Genomic DNA, 20,769 nt, shown 5'->3' on the forward strand with positions numbered 1-20,769 from the left:
TGTGGAGATCTTGTTTTCCCAGAGCCGTTTTGTTGAAAAGACCGTCCCTTGCCCGTTGAATGGTTTGGCACCCTTGTTGAAAATCACTTGACCATATATGTAAGGGTTTATTTCTGGGCTTTCTATTCTATTCCATTGGTCTTGATGTCTGTCTTTATGTCAGTACCACACTGTTTTGAATACTGTAGCTTTGTAGTTAAGTTTTGAAGTCATGAAGTATGAGTCCTCCAATTTGGTTCTTTTTCAAGATTGTCTTGTCTTTTTCACATTCCTTGAGATTCCATGTGGATTTTAGGGTGGATTTTTTTCGATTTCTTCAAAAAATGGTATTTTGGTAGGGATTCCATTGAATCTAGACTGCTTTGGGTAGTATTACCACCTCTAAAATATTAAGTTGTGGCCAGGCGCAGTGGTTCATGCCTGTAATCCCACCACTCCTGGGAGGCCAAGGCAGGAGGATCACTTGAGCCCAGGAGTTCAAGACCAGCCCGGGCAACGTAGTCAGATCTGTCTCTATTTAAAACAACAGCAACAAAAAGAAGTCACGCTCTCCTCCTCCCAGCGATGTGACCCCGGGCAAGCCCATAATTGGCCCATGCCTCAGTTTCCCTGTCTGTAAGATGTGCCGTGAAGGGGGTTAACTCTGTCAATGCATGAACAGTCCTCAGGACTGTAGCTCACACAGATAGTGCTCCGTGAAGGGAGCCATGTTTGCTGAGAGGGCTGCCTGGAGGAGGAGAGCTCTGTAGTGGGACATTAGGGGTTTCTGGCTTCTACATCAGCATCAGGAAGATCGTAGCTCTGTCTGCCAGGGCCAGGTGCATTGGGCACATGGGATGGGGGAATTGGGGCCACGACGAGCCTGGCAAGGGGCTGCTGGGCTGGAGGAGTCTCCTGGGGCATCTCAGGGAATATTCTGGAAGCAGGGCTGGGGTGGCACTTGGGAGTTAGTTGACAATAAGGAGTGACGTGAGAAGCACAGAGGCCGAATCCTCTGGGAGCCAAGTTTGAGGGGCAGACAGAGCGTGGGGACTGAAGTCAGGGCTCCTGCGGCGCCGGCCCTTCCTGTCCCACCGCTGTTCGGGACCCTGTGGTATCTTCCATGGATGCTGGCCCTGCCCCCAGCTGAGCGGTGCCCAGAAGCAGGAGAACCCTGGTTTCCCGCCCCTACTTGGCCACCCTGCCCTCATACCAGCGTCCCACACCGTGGCAAGCCCAGAGCTGTGCTCAGTTCAGGCAGCCATGTGGCCACCCTGGCAACTCCTCCCTTCTGCTCCCTGCTGCCCTGTCCTCCATAGGGTGCTGTCTCTAGGCCCGGGAGGAAGGCCGAGGGGAAGGCGTCATGGGTGCAGTGGGTAAATGTCCGCCCAGTACCTCCTTTGAGCCCGCATGGCGCCCGGAGGTGCAGGGTCCTGGGGCTGTTCCTGGAGCAGCAGGTGCCAGGCATGGCATGGGAGGAGCCCCGTGGAGCCCAGAGACACAGGTGCACCTGGCAGTGGGCACAGCAACTGCAGAGGCTTGGTCTTGGCAGGGTGCACATGAGGAGGTGGTAGCCGAGGGGACAGGGCCTCCCCGTCTGGTGCTCACAGCCTCCCTCACACAGGGACCACCTTTCCCCTCACCTGGCCCCTCATCCTCTGTCCTGATGTCCCCTCATGTGCCTTTTTATGCACACCTTGCCCCCACACCTAACCCTCAGGCAGCGGGAGAAGGGCTGCAGCAGTGGGGTGTGGCTCCTGGCGCAAGGAACAGGCCAGGTGGCAGGAGCCAGGACAGCTTCAGTGGGAGAAGCCTCCAGGCCCAAGTTGGGGCCTGAACAGAAAGGAGGGAGACAGCAGGGTAAGAAGGGCAGTATCTGCCTGGGGCTGAGAGGGAGCAGAGAGGGCGTCTGAGGGTGGCTGGGGGCTGTGTCTGAGCAAGGCCTTGGGTGGGAGTTGGGATGAGCCTCTGCACCTGCAGACACCGCTCCTGAGGTCCTCTGGGAAGCTGGCAGTGCACCTAGGACTCCACCTGGGGGAGATGGGTCCCGTCTGCCCTGGGCGGGCTTCCTCATGCTGGGACCCCCAGCCTGGAATGCAGCCAGGATCAGGAGCCCTGAAGTTAGGACCTGAGGGCTCCCAGGGCCGAGGCCTGGGACAGGCCTGGGACAGGCCTGGGACGTCCCCCGCCATGGATGGGCTGCTGCTCCTATGTTGCCTGCCCTGCCCTGGCCCCTTGGTCCTGCCTCCTCCAGCAGCAGTGACTCTGCCGCAGGGAGGGCAGCTCAGGTCACTCCTGGTTAAATCCTTCCGGTGGCTTCTTGTCCCACCCAGGGTGGGGTCCCACAAGGCTCAGCTCTCTTGAGGCTCTGAGCCCGCCAGGCCCCACCCCCAACTTCTTTGCCCACCCTGGCTTCCTTGGCAGGCCCCTGTCATGGTCACTGTGTGACACCAGGGCCTTTGTGCTCACGGGGCCTCCTGCCTGGAGTGCTTTTCCCAGGTCCAGCGTCACCTCCTTGGCCACCTTCCCGCCACTCCATTTCCGGCTTGCTTTCTGCATAGCCCCACTCACTCGGAAATCCCCCACTTCCTTCCTCCATCTACCCACCCAGCTGCCCGGCCCATGCCTATCTGAGCCAGCACAGCTTGTCCTGGACCATCAAGGACTTGTGGCTTCCCCTGCTATGGACTCCCTGTGCCTCGACATCCCTCCCTGGCCTCTCGTCCTACTGCCTGGGGGCACTGCCTGGCCAGCAGATCCTTCTTGAAAGGGACCATCCCTCCGGGTGAGCTGGACTTGCAGGGTTTTCTGGGGCTGCTGGAGGGGGTGGGAGCCAGGAGCCAGTGTGAGTGGGCGGCTGGCTGGGCTCCTGGCCGTGTTTAGCTGTTCGCTCCCATGGGGGCTTTGGGTCAGAGGGTAGCGAGGGTCACACCCTCAAGCACCCTGGACTGTTTATTTTTTGCATTTATTTTTATTTTTTATTTTTATTTTTTTGAGACAGTCTCACTCTGTCGCCCAAGCTGGAGTGTAGTGGCTCGATCTTGGCTCACTGCAAACTCCGCCTTCAGGGTTCAAGTGATTCTCCTACCTCAGCCACCCCAGTAGCTGGGATTACAGGCACCCACCACTGTGCCCAGCTAATTTTTGTATTTTACTAGAGACGGGATTTGAGTTTCGCCGTGTTGCCCAGGCTGGTCTCAAACTCCTGACCTCAGGCGATCCACTGCCTTGGCCTCCCAGAGTGCTGGGATTGCAGGTGTGAGCCACCGTACCTGGCCTCATCCTTGACTGTTTAGAAAGCCCATGCCCAGGCTTGGCCAGTCACCCCTCTTTCTTCTCCCTGTCCCACGCCATAGTGCCCCCTCCCCAGGGCTTTGTAGGCCTCCAGCTGATGGGGAGTCCACTGTGGCCAGGGCTGCTAACAGTTAACTGCTGGATGAGCTGCAGTGAATTTCCTTGGGGTTTTGGCTCAGGGTGAGACCCGCATTCCCAGCTTTGCTTGGCCACATGCGGCATCCTAGCGCTGAACCTTCCCGTCCCAGGTGGCCCACTTCTCAGGGAGGGGCTTGGGAGGACTTCTTGTTCGGGGGCTGGTGGGGGTGTCCTTCCCTCCAGGCCTTGGGTCAGCCCACGCAGCTGCCGACCCGAGTGAGGGGCAGTGGGACGTGTTGGCCTTGGCGGCCCCAGGGCCGCCTTAGAGGGGAGCATGAGGGCACCGATCCTGCGCCTCCATGCCTGGGCTGGGCGGGAGCTGGGGATGCATCCATCGCCTGCCAGGAATCCGGGCCCTGAGTTGTCGGCACTTCCAGCGTTTCAGGAGAAGCCAAGCAATTCTGATGTTTAAGTTAACTTAAAAAAAAAAAGTAACAGTTGGCCACCAGTTTGCATTTTTATAAAAATGCTTCTCAGACCTCAGGAAGGCCACAGCTGCGGCCGGCCACGCTCCTGCTCCTGCCTGCCAGGTTACAGGCTCTGACGTGGGCCCAAGAGCCTCTGGGCTGTAGTGGGTGGGGCAGCCGCGCTGGTCCTGGGGTGGGTGCCGGGCAGTTCCGCCCATTCCCGGCTGCCTTGGGAGGGGGTGAATGATGGCTGAGAAGCTTATGGCCAAGGGTCTTGGATCAGCAGCTGACGTCCTCTTCCTTAAACACATGTGGGGCCGGGGTGGCTTCCTGGTTAGAAGGCACTAGGGTGGTCTACTTTGGGCCCCTCCACCCACCCCCACACTGCCAGAACCTTGGGTATACTTTTTATTTCTCCTTTATACTTTTTTCACTGATATAAAATACATATAACATAAAAATTAGCCTTTATTTAATTTTTTGAGACAGGGTTTTGCTCTGTTGCCCAGGCTGGAGTACAGTAGTTCTATCCCAGCACCCTCGATATCCAGACTGAAGTGATCCTGTCACCTCAGCCTCCCAAGTAGCTGGGATTACAGGTGTGTACCACCATGGCCAGCTAATTTTTAAAAGTTTTTGTGGAGATGGGTCTCACTATATTGCCCAGGCTGGTCTGAAACTCCTTCCTGGGCTCAAGCCCTCCTCCTGCCTCATCCTCCCAAAGTGCTGGAATTACAAGCATGAGCCACTGTGCCTGGCCCCGTTAGACATCTGTTTGGTTGTTTGTTTTTGAGACAGGAGCTCACTCTGTCGCCCAGGCTGGAGTTCAGTGGCGTGATATTGGTTCACTGCAGCCTTTGCCTCCCAGGTTTAAGTGATTCTCCCACCTCAGCCTTCCTGGTAGGGAGATTACAGGCACCCACCACCACACCCAGCTAATTTTTTTGTATTTTTAATAGAGATAGGGTTTCACCGTGTTGGGCAGGCTGATCTAGAACTCCTGACCTCAGGTGATCTGCCTGCCTTGGCCTCCCAAAGTGCTGGGATTGTAGGCATAAGCCACCATGCCCAGCCCTAATTAGCCATGTTAAAGTATGCAATTTAGTGGCATTTAGTACCTTCTCAATATTGTGCAGTGATCACCTCTACCCAGCTCCAGAACATTTCATCCCCCCAAAAAGAGACCCCTCTTAGCTGGGCGCAGTTGCTCATTCCTGTAATCCCAGCACTTTGGGAGGCCAAGGCGAGCAGATCGCTTGAGGTCAGGAGTTTGAGACCAGCCTGGCCAACATGGCAAAACTCTGTCTCTACTAAAAATACAAAAATTAGCCTGGCGTGGTGGCATACGCCTGTAATCCCAGCTACCTGGGAGGCTGAGGCAGGAGAATGGCTTGTACCTGGGAGGTGGAGGCTGCAGTGAGCCGAGATCGTGCCACTGCATTCCAGGCTGCGTGATGGAGCAAGACTCTGTCTCAAAAAAAAAAAAAAAAGACAAAAAAAAAAACACTATCTATCAGCAGTTACTCCCCATTCCCCTCCCCCGCCCCGGCAGCCGGCAGTCTGCTTCCTGTCTCTATGGATTTGCCTGTTCTGGACATTTCAGATCAATGGACTCTGACACTGTGTGGAGTTTTGTGTCTGGCCTCTCTCAGTCAGCATCGTATCTTCAGGCTTCTTCCACGTCGTAGCGTGCATGAGATGAGTGCTTCATTCCTCTCCATGGCGGAATAGCATTCTGCTGTATGGATGGAGCACATCTGGCTGAAGCGCATTCTGCTGTATGGATGGAACGCGTTGTGTTCATCCACTTGTCTGTTGATGGGCATTTGGCCTGTTTCCACATTTTGGCTGTTACGAACAGAGCTGCGTGGACATGTGTGTTGCAGGGTTTGTGTGGACGCTAACTTCAGTTCTCTTGGGTCTATACTGAGGACTGGAATTGCGGGATCATGCAGAGACTCTGGGTTTAACTGTTTGAGTAGTGGCCGGGCTGTCTTCCCGGAGTACACCGGTTTTGTAGGCTCCTCTTCCATGTTCTCTGCTGTGACCCTTCTGTGGGAGCTGAGGCCCTGCACTCTTAGGCATCCTCCTCATGCCCCTCCTCCCTCCAATGTTACTGGGCCTGTTGTTGGGGTTTGTGGTGTTTCTGTACAGCTCTGCAGAGGCCAGGCTCACCGCCGGTTGGCCTTAGCTCAGGGTACGGGTTCGTGTTGGCTGGGATTCCTGCCCAGGTCCATTTGGAATATTCCACTTGTGCGTGAAGCAAAGGCCCAAGGATATTAAGTGGCGTGTCCAGGCACAGAGCCCCTTTCTGCACACCCAGCTGCACATGAGGGGAGGAGCTGACATCCCGAAAGGCCCCGCAGAGGTGGGAGCTTGAGGACACAGCCCTGCAGTGTCTGCTGGGGTGAGCCCTGCACCACCGGCAGCCCTCTCCCCAGCCTGGTGGGTAGAGCTGTGTTGGGAGGGCCTGCAAGTGTGGAAACCTATGCTAAAAATAGCAGCCACATGCCTCCTGTGGGCGGCCCACGCTCACCTCTCCTGGCACCCTAGTTTGCCCGGAAGCAGCAGGGTGGGAGGGCACGCTGGGCCCCACGCAAGCCCATACTGTCCTTTCACGTATGCATGAGGCTGGGTGAGCCACGCACACCCAAGGCCACCCTCCACAGCACTGTATCCCAAGCTAGGGTTTGGGGTGCCCCAGAAATCAGCAGGAATCAGAATAGCTCCGTTTGCAGGAAGACATGATAGTGCACATTGCAGCCGTGACACGGTATCCCCAGTGGGTCCTGGGAGGTGCACTCCATCCTCCTGCTATTCGCTTTGCAACAAAACTAACACTCTTTTTTTTTTTTTTTTAAGACGGAGTCCTGCTCTGTCACCTAGGCTGAAGTACAGTGGCATGATCTTCGCTCACTGCAACCTCTGCCTTCTGGGTTCAAGCAATTCTCCTGCCTCAGCCTCCTGAGTAGCTGGGATTATAGGCATGTGCCACAACGCCCAGCTAGTTTTTGTATTTTTAGTAGAGAGGGGGTTTCACCATGTTGGCCAGACTGGTCTCCAACTCCTGACCTCGTGATCCGCCCGCCTTGGCCTCCCAAAGTGCTGGGATTACAGGTGTGAGCCATCGCACTCGGCCTAAAACTAATGCTCATTAAACAGACAAGAGCAGCTTCCCGTCCACCGGTCAGATGTGGCTACTGGCCAGCTTGTGCTCTGATCGCCAGAACGGTCTCTCCAGAGCGTTCTCATTTCAGCATGGCAGGTTAGGGATTGAGGTGTCATTCTCACCCCCAAATGTTGATGACCCCCAGGGAACCTCCAACCTCCTGGCCACATCCTGCTGTCTGCACCCTGAGTATTGGGGCCTGTATACTCCCTTGCCCTCCCTCAGCCCTTTGAGGGGCCTCTCCTGCCCGCACTGGGCTCTGGGGCCTGCAGCTCCCAGCCTGGGCTTCGGGAAGGGTTTCTGTGCCTGTTCAGGGGCCTTTCAAGCACGGTTTTTGTTGGTGTCCTGGGGTTGCCGCGACAAATGACCACAAAATCTGGTGGCTTAAGAAACAGAAATGTACACTCCCCTAGTTCTGGAGGCCAGAAGTCCAAGATCAAGGTGTGGGCAAGGTTGACTCTATCTGTAGAAGGCTGTAGGGGCGGATCCCTCCTGCCTCTGGGAGCTCCAGGCGCTCCTTGGCTTGTGGCCGCATCACTCCAGTCTCTGACTCTGTCTTCACCTGGCCTGTGTGTCTGTGTCTCTTTCCCCTTCTCCTCTCTCTCTCTCTTTTTTTTTTTTTTCTTTTTTTGAGGCAGAGACTCGCTCTGCCACCCAGGCTGGGGTGCAATGGTGCGATCTTGTCTGACTGCAACCTCCAACTTCCGGGTTCAGGCAGTTCTGCTGCCTTAGTCTCCCGAGTAGCTGGGATTACAGGTGCACGCCACCACGCCCGGCTAATACCCCTTCTCCTTTCTTGTAAAGACCCTTGCCATTGGATTAGGGCCCACCCTACTCCAACATGACCTTAACTCAAGTATAGCTGCGAACACCTTATTTCCAAGTAAGTTCCCATTCCAGGTGCCGGGAGTCAGGACTTGGACATACCTTTCTAGGAGTACGTCCCACAACAGAAAGTAAGTACTGTGGTGCAGGCCCCATGCCCAGCAGGGAGCTGCAGCCTCCCCTCAGCCGCCTGTGGCCCCAGGGACCGGCCTGTCCTCCCCTCTTCCTCTGCTTCTCAGTGTGTGGACATCATGATGCTTTTGCTTTCATCATTTGTGTGATCACGTCTTGGAACCAAGTGCTATTTGCATGTGCAGGTGGGCTCCCAGGCCCGGGGTCTCTCTGAGTTGGCCTGTTTGGAGGTTTGTCCCAGCCAAGGGGCCCGTCTGGCTGAACCTACCCTTCTCAGGGCCGCATCCCGTTTCCCTGTTGACTTTGCTGCAGTCCATGCTCCTTCCTGCCGCTGCTTGCGGTTGGCTGCTGTTTGGAGCTGCCTCCAGCATTCCTGCACCCAAAGCCTGGGACAGGTGTACGTTTATGTGCTGGCAACTGGGGGGTGGAGGGTGTCGCCAAAGAACGGGGGTGCTGAGAATGGGCCCCATGCTGGGCTGCAGGTGGGGAGGGATGCCTCCAGGACTCCCAGAGTCACTGGTGGCATGTACTCCCTGCTGCCCAGTGCCCCGCTGTGGGGACCCCGTAGTGAGTGCAGCAGCCACAGCCCATCCGTGGTGGGGGGTGTGGTCTTAGGATGGGGACATGAGCCTGAGGTTCACTGTTGGAGGTGGGGCAAGAATGTGGCTCCCGCATGACTTCTTTTTTTTGAGATGGAGTCTTGCTCTGTCGCCCAGGCTGGAGTGCAGTGGCACGATCTCAGCTCACTGCAATCTCTGCCTCCCAGGTTCAAGCAGTTCTCTGCCTCAGCCTCCCGAGTAGCTGGGATTACAGGCGTCTGCCACCACGCCTGGCTAATTTTTGGAATTTTAGTAGATACGGGGTTTCACCACGTTGGCCAGGCTGGTCTCAAACTCCTGACCTCATGATCCACCCACCTTGGCCTCCCAAAGTGCTGGGATTACAGGTGTGAGCAACTGCGCCTGGCCGGCTCCCACATGACTCTTAGCCCAGGCGTAGCCCAGCAGGCATTAGTGTGTGGAGAGGGCGCGGCCAGGATAGGGGCCGGCGAGTAGAGTGTGCTGTGGGGTCTTTCCTTTAGAGCTGGAGTGACCTGCTCAGGTGGGAAGTTTGGAGAGACTCCAGCTGAGTGGTTTGGGGGCCACAGGGTTAACTTGAGACCCCAGTAGGAGGCTTCTGTATTTGTCCAGGCAAGAGATGATGTGGCTTGGGCCAGAGTGAGGACAGAAGAGGTGAGAGGGCAGAAGAGGCGCTGGGGCACGGGGGAGCCAGGTGGGGCATGGGGGGTTCCTAAGAAAGGGCCAGGTTTGGGCAGGTGTGAATGTGCTCGTGTGCACGCAAGTGAGTGGGAGGTGGCACACACATTATGTGTGAGCGTGCATGGACGTGTGTATGGTGTGGTGTGCATGCACACATATAAACAGGCATGCAGGCGGGACAGGATCGTGAGCCTGTGTGTGTGCATGTGAGCATGTGTGCATGCACATGCATGAATGTGTTGATAGATACAATGTGACTATGTGTATGGCTGTGAATGTGCACACGTGTGACTGGGTGCATGTGTGTGAACACCTGTGATGTCTGTATAGCCTCCCTCGGAGGGTGACTGGCGCTGGGCTGGAGACATGAGTTCGGGGAGCCTTGAGTGAGGGGTGATGGTGGCACTCCCAGGGTGGGGCTGAGAGGGGGTTGCTGGGCTTGGGAGTGGAGGGCCCAGGAGAAGGCTTTCCCCCAGCCCCCTCTCCCAGGGTCTTCAGGCTGTGTGAGAGCCAGGACTGGGTCTGTCTCCTTGTGGCCTCTGTCCCTGGTGCAGTAATGACCACTGGGTGATGGCCCTTGGGGTCCAGGGCAGCCCTGGAGCCCTTGCCATAGATGCTGAGCTGGAGCGGGGCTGCCACGTCATACTGTTCAGGGGCCAGTCCCTCCCCTCCGGAGCCAATTGCCTCAAACACTGTGCCCGCAGAAGGGTCGTAGTGCTCACAGGAGCCTGTGTTTCTGCCTGTGTGTGGGGCACTGAGGCCCAGAGAGGTGGCCATCAGCTTGGATGCAGGACCCCTGGGCTCAAACACTGCCCTCCAGCCTCAGCCTACAGTAAGTGGGGGCAGGACTGGAGGATGCAGCTCAGAGAGGAGGGTGCAGGGTTCCGGGGTGGGCTGAATGCCGGGCGGGAGCAGAGCAGGGCCTCTCGCAGGACGGTTTCGCTTGCCAGCCCTGGTCAAGGCAGCAGTGGTTTCCAGACACGGGGCTGTGTGTGTGAGGCAGGAACAGCATAGGCAGGGGCCCCCTGGGGAGAGGGCCTTGGACAGCAGGAAGAAGACCTGGCAGTGGGGACAGGAGTGAGGGAGAAGAAAAAGACAGCAGGGCCTGGGCAGCCCTGTCATGGGGCCGGCTTTGAATCTTACTTCTCTATTGTTGAGGTGAACGCCACGTAAGATCCACCATCTGAAAGTGAACAGTTGCGTGGCGTTCAGCGCATTCACAGTATTGTGCAGGCATCACAGCTATCTAGTTCCAGAACATTCTCACCATCAAAAGGAGACCTTGTCCCCATTAGCAGTCCCTCCCCTCCTCTCCTCCCCAGTCCCTGGCAGTTACTAATCTGCTTCCTGTCTCTGTGGATTTGCCTGTTCTGAGCATTTCAGATCAATGGAATCTCATACTCTGTGGCTGTCTGTACTTGGCTTCTCTCACTCAGCGTTGCGTGTTCAGGTTTATCCACGTTGTAGCATGGGTCAGTGCTTCTTTCCTTTTTTGTTGTTCCTCTTGAGACAGGGTCTCACTCTGTCACCCAGGCTGGAGTGCAGTGGTGCGATCACGGCTCATTGCAGCCTCCACCTCCTGGGCTCTATCCAACCTCACACCTCAGCCTCCCGAATAGCTGAGATTATAGGTGTGCACCACCATGTATGCCTGGCTAATTTTTTTTCTTTTTTTTTAGAAATGGGGTTTTGCCATGTTGGCCAGGCCGCTCTCAAACTCCTGGCCTCAAGTGATCTTCCCGCCTCCACCTCCCAAAGCGCTGGGATTACAAGCATGAGCCACTGTGCCCAGCCTTCATTCCTTTTCATGGCTGAATCCTATTGCATTGTATGGACAGACCACAGTCTTATTCATTCATCCCTTGGCACACACTTGGATTTTCCCACCTTTTGGCTATTGTCCATTGTGCTGGTACACACACTCACATATGATTGTCTTCATTTCGTGGGGGCGTCCGCCCAGGAGCGGGATTGCTTGGTCAGACAGCAGCTCAGCATGTCACTTGTTGAGGAGCCGCTACACGGATTGGGGGTTTATTTTAAATAGGATGAAAGCCTACTGGTGTATTTAAAACAGGAGCATGACACGATTTGAACTGAATTAATAAAGAGAAGAAAATGAAGGAGTCTCGGCGGCCACTTGCAGAGGGAGCAGGGAGGCCGGGGAGGAAGTCACACAGGTGTCTGGGTGCGAGATGACACGGGCTATTTCTAGGGAGGGGACTGACGACAGGCCCTGGAGGTCTAGCTGCTGGGAAGTGATCGTGGGAGTGACGAGGCAGGCAGAGGAAAGGGACACCTCCATCGTCTGTCCCTGCTTCCTCTACCCTGGTGGGTGCAGCCCCCAACTAGTAACCCCTCCTCTGGGCCTGGTCCTTCCCTGCATCATTGCACCCTCGGGGCAGTCCCAGTTGATACCTGGCCCCGCTGGCCCAGAATGTGGCCTGAAGATGGTGAGACAGGCAAGGGCCGACCCCACCGGGTCCCTAGGGCCTACAGCAGGTGCCACTTGGGACCCGACTAGGAGTTCGGGGGCCTGGGTGAAGCCTTTGGTACAGGGCCATGAGGGCACTCGAGGGGTACCAGGTGGGCGCTGGCAGGCCCAGGATCTGGCCTCCCAAATCACAAAATGACTTTTGGTGTTATGTAACTCCATAGTCAAGCTATGTCTAAAAAATGGAGCATAAAAACTATTTTGGGCCCATGGTAATGAGGGCATGTCGCCTTTGTCTTAGCCGTCCTGGGGGAGGCAGCGTCGAAAGAGCTGCTCAGAGAGGCGGGTTCAGCCCAGACCCCAAGCAAGCCCTGTGTCAGCAGGCAGACGCCGTTTTCAAAAATCATTTGTTCCGCCTCAACCGGAGGTGGCTCCTGGCAGATCGCCCTGCAGTGCTCAGAATCCCAGAGGCCTGCGGGCGGCTGACCCTGGGCGAGCAGGGCTGGGCCTCCTCCGCCGCATCTGGGATCTGACTTCCCTGAGGTTAGGTCCGGCACCTGTCAGAAACCAGGCCTGACATTTTCAAGACGGGCACAGGCCGACTCCGGGGAGGCCCTAGGCACGTCCATGTGGGCGGCGTCGGCGTCGGGCTTCTTGCCCGGGACTGAGGGGCCGCTCTCGGGGAGGGAGACCCTGTTTCAAGCGGCCAGAATCCCCCGCCAGTGGTTTGTGTTATTCAGTTGGTGATAAGGTTTTAAATTAAACTGCAAAGGATCTGTTCCCCCAGCTACAAATAGAGATGTGTGCTCGCACATTCCAGAAGCCAAGTGTGCACCGAGACGTGTGTTTTGAGTCAAGGTGGAGAAAAAGTGAGTTGGTTTTTTTTGGTTTTGTTTTGTTTTTGAGATGGAGTCTCATTCTGTCTCCCAGGCCAATGTGTAGTGCCGCGATCTCGGCTCACTGCAGCCTCTGCCTCCCGGGTTCAAGCAATTATCCTGCCTCAGCCTCCCGAGTAGCTGGGATTACAGATGTGTGCCACCACCCCTGGCTAACTTTTGTATTTTCAGTAGAGACAGGGTTTCACGATGTTGGCCAGGCTGGTCTCGAACTCCTGACCTCAAGAGATCCACCTACCTTGGCCTCCCAAAGTGCTGGGATTGCAGGTGTGAGCCACCGCGCCCGGCCAAGTTTTGGAATTCCATTTCTCTCTCTGCTCATGTACACTATGTGCACGCATGCATGGGGCGGTCTCTCTCTAATTATATATGCTACATTCACACATGCATGGGGCCCTTTCTCTCTGCCCATGTACACTGCGTACACACATGCATGGGGCCTCAGTCCTTCCTTTCTTGTTGGCTGCTGTGACAAATGACCACAAACTGGGTGTCTTAAAACAATAGAAATGTATTCAGTGCAGGTGTCAGCAGGGTTGGTGCCTGCAGGAGGCTCTAGAGGAGGATCCTTCCTGCCTCCTCCAGCTTCGGTGGCTCCAGGCCCTCTTTACATCACTCCAGTCTCTGCCTTCATTGTCGTGTGGACACCTCCTTCCTCTCCCTGTGCCTGTCTTTGTGGCTTTTCTGAGGATACTAGTCGTTGGATTTAGGGCGTATCCTACTTCAGTTCAACCTCATTTTTTTTTTTTTTTCTTGAGATGGAGTCTTGCACTGTTGCCCAGGCTGGAGTGCAGTGGCGTGATCTCGACTCACTGCAAGCTCTGCCTCCTAGGTTCACGCCATTCTCCTGCCTCAACCTCCTGAGTAGCTGGGACTACAGGTACCCGCCACCATGCCCGGCTAATTTTTTGTGCTTTTAGTAGAGATGGGGTTTCACTGTGTTAGCCAGGATGGTCTCGATCTCCTGACCTTGTGATCTGCCCACCTTGGCCTCCCAAAGTGCTGGGATTACAGGTGTGAGCCACTGCACCCGGCCTTTTTTTTTTCTTTTTAAGACAAGGTCTCACTCTGTTGCCCAGGCTGGAGTGCAGTGGCACAATCAGCTCATTGCAACCTCTGCCTCCTGCAGTCCACCTGCCTTGGACTCCCAAAGTGCTGGGATTACAGGTGTGAGCCACTGCACCTGGCCTCGACCTCATCTTAACTGATGACATCTGCAAAGACCCTCTCTCCAAATATGGTCACATTCACAGATCGGGGGGTTAGGACATGGCTATGTGTTTCCAGGGTACCCAGCAACCACAGCAGACATTCTGCCATGTCCATAGTCACTGGCCCTTACTGAGGTCCCCCAGCCTCTTCTGGTCTGCCCAGGAGGTGCCGTGACGTACTCCACCCCATGATCCAGCACATGGGAGTACCCGGGTCACCGTGCAGCCGGGGTCTCAGCAGTGGCCAGAGTCTGCCGTGATTCGCCAGGGGCTGTGGGTTTTGGGGACATGCACCGGAGACCCCCACACCTATGCATCCGCTGACTAAGTCCCAGACGAGATTCATCCCAGCCCTGCTGCCATCCTACCAGGGAGAGCTTGCAACCCTGAGTGTGAGACGAGAAAACGCGCCAAGCAGTTACCAAGGTGTCCGGGGCCCCTTGGCCGGGGAGAGGACACCTGGGGTGTGGACACAGGCCACAGGCATGCCAGGTGCCTCCCAGCCAGCTTCAGAGATGCTGGTGGAGTGGATTGGAGAGTGTCCCCCAGACATACGCGCCCGTGTCCTAAGTCCTGGAACTTGTGACTGTGGCCTTCTGTGGAAAAAATATCTTTGGGGGTGTGATGAAGTGAAAGACCTTGAGATGAGATCATCTTGGATTTAGGATCGGCCCCGAATCCCATGACCGGTGTCCTTATTTAAAGAGAAGAAGACGGCCGGGCGCGGTGGCTCAAGCCTGTAATCCCAGCACTTTGGGAGGCCGAGACGGGCGGATCACGAGGTCAGGAGATCGAGACCATCCTGGCTAACACGGTGAAACCCCTTCTCTACTAAAAAAATACAAAAAAACTAGCCGGGCGAGGAGGCGGGCGCCTGTAGTCCCAGCTACTGAGGAGGCTGAGGCAGGAGAATGGCGTAAACCCGGGAGGCGGAGCTTGCAGTGAGCTGAGATCTGGCCACTGCACTCCAGCCTGGGCGACAGGGCGAGACTCCATCTCAAAAAAAAAAAAAAAAAAAAAAAAAAAAAAAAGAGAGAAGAAGACACAGGCATACAGCCAGAAGGCCACGTAATGAAGGAGGCAGAGGCCAGAGTGATGCAGCCACAAGCCAAGGAGGCCAAGGACAGCCACCAGTGTTTGAATGGACGTGACGTTCACGTAACATAAAATTAATCATTTTAGAGTATGCTGTGGTGGCATGTAGCACAGTCCCAGTGCTGTGCAGCTTTCACTTCTGTCTGCGCCCAGAACATTTCCATCGCCCTGCAGGCAGTCACTCCCCATTTCCACCCCCAGCCCCTGGCAACCACTAATCTGTCTCTGTGACTTTGCCTGTTCTCGACATTTCGTATCAATGGAAATCTCACACTATGTGGACTTTTGTGTCTGGCCTCTGTCACTCAGCATCATGTCTTCGAGGTTTGTCCACGCTGTAGGATGAATCAATACTACAATCTTTTTTTTTTTTTTTTTTTTTGAGACAGGGTTTTGCTCTGTTGCCCAGGCTGGAATGCAGAGGCGCGATCTCAGCTCACTGCATCCTCTGCCTCCCGGGTTCAAGTGATTCTCCTGCCTCAACCTCCCAAGTAGCTGGGATTACAGGCATGGGGTACCACTCCTGGCTAATTTTTGTATTTTTGGTAGAGATGGGGTTTCACCATGTTGGCCAGGCTGGTCTCGAACTCCTGACCTCAGGTGATCCACCTGCCACAGCCTCCCAAAGTGCTGGGATGACAGGCCTGAGCCACTGTAATTACCCGGCCTACACTCATATTTTGTTGTATGGATGGGCCACATTTTGTTTATCCATTTATTTGGTGGATTTTGTCTTTTGGGTGTTGTTAACCGTCTACCTGCAGTGTGTAAGTCTGTTGACATCTCATCTCCAATCTCCCCATGGGGAGAGACAGAGACCTGTCTTCCCGTCTGCCTTAGCATCCTTGCTTCTGAAGACAGCTCTCAGGAAGTAGCAGGGCGTGAGGAAGGGATGAAGGGTGGGTGTCTGTGTCGCCACGGCCCAGAGGTGCGGAGCCACGTGGCATCTCCATGCCGTGGCTTAAAGCATTGGAAGTTTGTGGCCAAGGCTGGTTCACGGGGGACCCCAGGTCCATGACGGGTTTCCTCATGGTGGGCTTGCATCACATTAGATAAAGGACCTCAGAGAGAACTCTGGAGGGTGAGAGGGCATCTGGTTGGTATTTCTGCCTAGTTGCCATTTGTTTGGGGGCTGGAGAGGGAGCCTTAGCTGTGTGTTTCGATGTGGTCACACGGCCTGTGGACAACAGGGCAGTGGCCCTGCAGGGATACTGGTCCTAGATGGAGTGAGACAGCTCCTGCATCGACCCACCTTGCCCATGCCAGGCCCATAGCAGCCTCATCAGTGTAGGGCACATTGCACACATCACCGTCCTCTCAGTTGTCCCCGTGCTCCAGGAGCCCCCAGGAGGGAGGATGCATGTTGGTGTGTTAATGGCGATGGCATTCCACCATCACCCCAGGCAGAAGCAGACACCGTGTGCTGCACTTATGAGACGTGTGAAACCTCCCTGCACAGAACAGAGCATCCCACGTATGTGGTCATGGGAGTCGAGAGAGCGACACCGTGTCCCGAGGGCATCCCCTGGGCTCCAGGTGGGAACCGGTGGGGCGGATGGGCTCCTTGGCAGCATCGACACGGCTCCCTCGTCCCCTCTGTAGATGGCGAGGTCCCAGGAGGGAGCAGTGACAGCTGATCAGTCTGTGGGGTGGGATGTGTGGGTGCGTGGGGTGTTGTTCTCTGCACTCACTAGGAGTCAATTTCATTTTCATTTTAAAAGAAAGAGAGGTAACGGGTTGTTGCTGTGCGTGGGGGGATTCCGTGATGAGCCGGCTCTAGGATCGAGGGACCTGGGGTTTTCGGGTTCTCAGCCCTGCCCTAGAAGGGGAGACAGCAGCACCTATTGGGACTGGGGGGCCATGTGTGTTTCTGGTGGCTGCTGTAACATATTAAAGTACTACACCTGGGCTGCTTAGAACAAGAATGTCTTCTCTTGTGGTTCTAGAGCCCGGAAGTCTAAAATCCAGGTGTCGGCAGGGCTGAGCTTCCTCTGGAGACTCTGGGGAGGAATCTTTCCTGCCTCTTCCAGCTTTCAGTGGCTCCAGCCGTTCCTTGGCTTGTGGCCGCATCGCCCCAATCCCGGCTGTCCCGCTCTGCATCTGTGTCTCATCTTTTGTCTCTTAAAAGGACAGAGCAGCCACCCGATGTAGGGTCATCCCGGCTAATCCAGGATGATTTCTTCATCCCACGATCCTTCCCTTAATTATGTCTGAAAAGACTCTTTTTTCAAATAAGGTGATACTCTCAGGTTCCAGGGATGAGGAGGTGGATATGACCTTTTGGGGACACCATGAACTCACTCCCCAGTACCTGAACTGACCCGCATCAAGCGCTTGGGATCTGTCTCTCACCCTCTTGCTTGCCTTGGCGGTTCCCTAAGGCCTCTGACCCTGTCACCCCCTTCCCTCCTTCCCTCAGCACACTGGCCCCACCTGGGAGCACTCCTGCTGGTCCGTCCTTTGGACCCGCCTGGAGCTGGGGAGTGTCCCCTTTGTCCTGAGTACGCCCAGGAGAACCCTGTATGCTTCACCCTGGGGAGCTCAGTGTCTTTTCTTCCTAGTGCTCTAGGCCAGTGTCCCTGTGTGAGACCCCCCTTGCTACCTAGTGCCCCCGCCTGTCCCCTCGTGGCAATGCTGAGGGGGAGGCCTCCTGTGACCTCTGACCTCTGCAGGCCTCTGCACCTCTCGCCGCTTCTCTCCCCCAGCTCGGGCCTGAGGCTTAGGCGGCTTGATCCATCTTGGTTGACCCTCCCTGTGGCCTCCAGGGGGCCCCTGTCCAGCTCCCAGAATCCTTGCTCTCCGTCACTGCTGGGTTTCTGGGTTCCTGCCTGTCTCTATCCTGGAGAGGAGGAGCGGGAGTCTTTAGTCCCCACCCAGAGCCTAGGAGGCCTCGGGCACCCTTCTGGAGCAGAGGTCAGGGCAGCCTGGCCAGCCGTCCGCACACACAGGCTCCTGGGTCAGCGTTGGAGAAGACATCAGTGCCAGACCTGTGGCTATGCGTGCTCACAGGGGCACCAGGCTGCCGGATGGACCCATCTTGGCCACTTGCATCCCTGGGGAGGCCTGGCCATCCTTGGCACCAGCCCCTCCTCCCTCTTCCTGAGCCTTCCACCTCTCTGGCCTGGGTCAGGGGCTTCTCCTTGCTCTCCTGGGTCTAATTCTCTCTCTCTCTCACGTGGCTCAGGTGTTCCGCCACCTTCCCCCAACACAGCCTGGCTTACGGGATCTGCCTCTGCCCTCCCGTGTTCTGGAGAATTCCTCTCTCCCCGTGTGTGGAGCTTCCAGGGCTGCTGGTCACCCTGGCCGCTCCTGCTGCCCAGACCCCCTTGGGGACATCCCAGGGACAGGAGCCACCCGGCCTCAGCCCAGGTCTGCCTGTGCCCGTGCAGATCTGCAGTAAAGATGTTCTAGAAAGTACTTCCTCCCGACTCATGTACCACGCCCTCTATCTTCTCTGGAGTTGAGGCTGGGCCCTGGAACAGGCTCCAGCTCCTTGCTCTCCCAGCTGGTGACGCAGGAACATCTTCGCACATAAATCTGCGTTCTGGACGATTTCCCTCAGGAGAGCTTCCCAGAAGTGGGATTACCGGGTCAGAGGGCAGGAACGTTTCTCAGGCACTTGGTGGACGCTGCCAAATGACTCGGCCGGCACTCCCAGCCACCTGCCTCTCAGAGCCCCACGCATTTCCAGCACCGCTGACGTGTGCCGGCCTCGCTTCACCCCTCGGTCCCCGGGGGACAGCAGAGGAGGCCCAGGCCCAGGAGGGGAGCTGGCTGCCCCAGAGGAGCCCTCAGGTGGCCGGCTACAGGGATGAGGTGAGAGCCATGTCATCTGCTTCCCTGGGATGGTTCTTAGTGTGGGCTGGAGGTGACATGGGGTTTAGTGAGTGTAGAGGGTTGAACAGTGTCCCCTCAAAAGTTCACGTTCATCCAGAACCTGTGAGTGAGCTCATTTGGAAATAGGGATTTTACAGATGGAATTAAGTCATGATGAGGTCATTATGGAATAGGGTGGGCCCTAAATCCAGTGACTGGTGTCCTTATAAAGAAGGCAGAGGCCGGGCGCGGTGTCTCACTCCTGTAATCCCTGTACTTTGGGAGATCGAGGCGGGCGGATCGTGAGGTCAGGAGTTTGAGACCAGCCTGGCCAACATGGTAAAACCCCATCTTTACTAAAAATACAAAAATCAACCGGGTGTGGTGGTGGGTGCCTGTAATCCCAGCTTCTTGGGAGGCTAAGGCAGAAGAATTGCTTGAATCCAGGAGGCAGCGTTTGTAGCGAGCCGAGATTGTGCCACTGCATTCCAGCCTAGGTGACAGAGCGAGATTCCGTCTTGGAAAAAGGAAAAAGAGAAAAGAAGGCAAAACAGGCCAGGCACAGTGGCTGAGGCCTGTAATCCCAGCACTTTAGGAGGCCAAGGTGGGAGGAGTCCAGGTGTAGCCTGGACAACATAGCCAGACCCCATCTCTGCAAAAAATTAAAAAATAATTGGCCAGGCCTGGTGGCGTGCGCCTGTAGTCCCAACTACTCAGGAGGCTGAGGCAAGAGAATCGCTTGAGCCCAGGAGTTCGAGGCTATGAGCTATGATTCTGAGCTATGATTCTGCCACTGCACTCCGGTCTGGGTGACAGATTGGGACCCTGTCTCAAACAAACAAACAAGGCAAAACAGAGGCACAGGGACAGAAAGGGAAAAGGACAAGGCCAGGCGCAGTGGCTCACGCCTGTAATCCCCAGCACTCTGGTAGGCTGAGGCAGGCGGGTCATGAGGTCAGGATATCGAGACCATCCTGGCTAACACGGTGAAATTCTGTCTGTACTAAAAATAAAAAAACTTAGTCGAGTGTGGTGGCACGCATCCGTAGTCCCAGCTATGTGGGAGGCTGAGTCAGGAGAATCGCTTGAACCTGGAGGCAGAGGTTGCAGTGAGCTGAGATCATGCAACTGCACTCCAGCCTAAAAAAGAAGACAGGGAAAGGACACAAGCAGACAGAAGCAAAGAGTGAGGCGATCCATCTACAAGCCAAGAGGCGCTGAGGACAGCCAGCAGCCACCACAGCTGGGAGAGAGGCCACCTTGCTTTTATTTTATTTTATTTTTTTTGAGATGGAGTCTCACTCTGTTGCCCAGGCTGAAGTGCAGTGGCGCGATCTCGGCTCGCTGCAACCGCTGTCTCCTGGATTCAAGCAATTCTCCTGTCTCAGCCTCCCAAGTAGCTGGGATTACAGGCGCCTGTCACCATGCCTGGATAATTTTCTTTTGTAATTTTATTTTATTTTATTTTATTTTATTTTATTTTATTTTATTTTATTTTTTTTTTGAGACGGAGTCTCGCTCTGTCGCCCAGGCTGGAGTGCAGTGGCCGGATCTCAGCTCACTGCAAGCTCCGCCTCCCGGGTTTACGCCATTCTCCTGCCTCAGCCTCCCGAGTAGCTGGGACTACAGGCGCCCGCCACCTCGCCCAGCTAGTTTTTTGTATTTTTTAGTAGAGACGGGGTTTCACCGTGTTAGCCAGGATAGTCTCGATCTCCTGACCTCGTGATCCACCCGTCTCGGCCTCCCAAAGTGCTGGGATTACAGGCTTGAGCCACCGCGCCCGGCCTTCTTTTGTAATTTTAGTAGAGATGGGGTTTCACCATGTTGGCGAGGCTGAACTCAAACTCATGACTTCAGGTGATCCACCCACCTCAGCCTTCCAAAGTGTTGGGATTACAGGCATGAGCCACCGTGCCTGGCCTCCACCTTACTTTGAGAGCCTGCAGAGCTGTGTGGGAACACGTCTCTGTTGTGTCAGCCACTTGGTTTGTGCTCATTTCTTACTGCAGCCCCAGGAGACGATCATGCCCAAGAGTTGGGGATGGACCAAGGGGGACTCTGGGGTCAGGACAAGTGCCCCCTCCCCTGGTGTCCTGGCCCTCCCCGTGAGGTTG

General features: G+C 55.8%; 1 protein-coding gene across 6 annotated transcripts in view; it reads left to right on the top strand.

The window, feature by feature from the left end:
• The window catches only part of LOC105485505 (CREB regulated transcription coactivator 1), a 100,469-nt gene that overhangs the window by 25,059 nt on the left and 54,641 nt on the right, over positions 1 to 20,769 (top strand). The window contains exon 1 of one of the 6 annotated variants that reach the window (XM_011748148.3): positions 2,338 to 2,764. The exons of the other annotated variants lie outside the window; for them this stretch is intronic. The gene's annotated coding sequence lies outside the window, so the exon portion shown is untranslated. Of the gene's footprint in view, positions 1 to 2,337; positions 2,765 to 20,769 lie in introns of those variants that run through there. 6 annotated transcript variants of the gene reach the window in all.

Source organism: Macaca nemestrina, chromosome 20, assembly GCF_043159975.1.
Source record: "Macaca nemestrina isolate mMacNem1 chromosome 20, mMacNem.hap1, whole genome shotgun sequence".
NCBI lineage: Eukaryota > Metazoa > Chordata > Mammalia > Primates > Cercopithecidae > Macaca > Macaca nemestrina.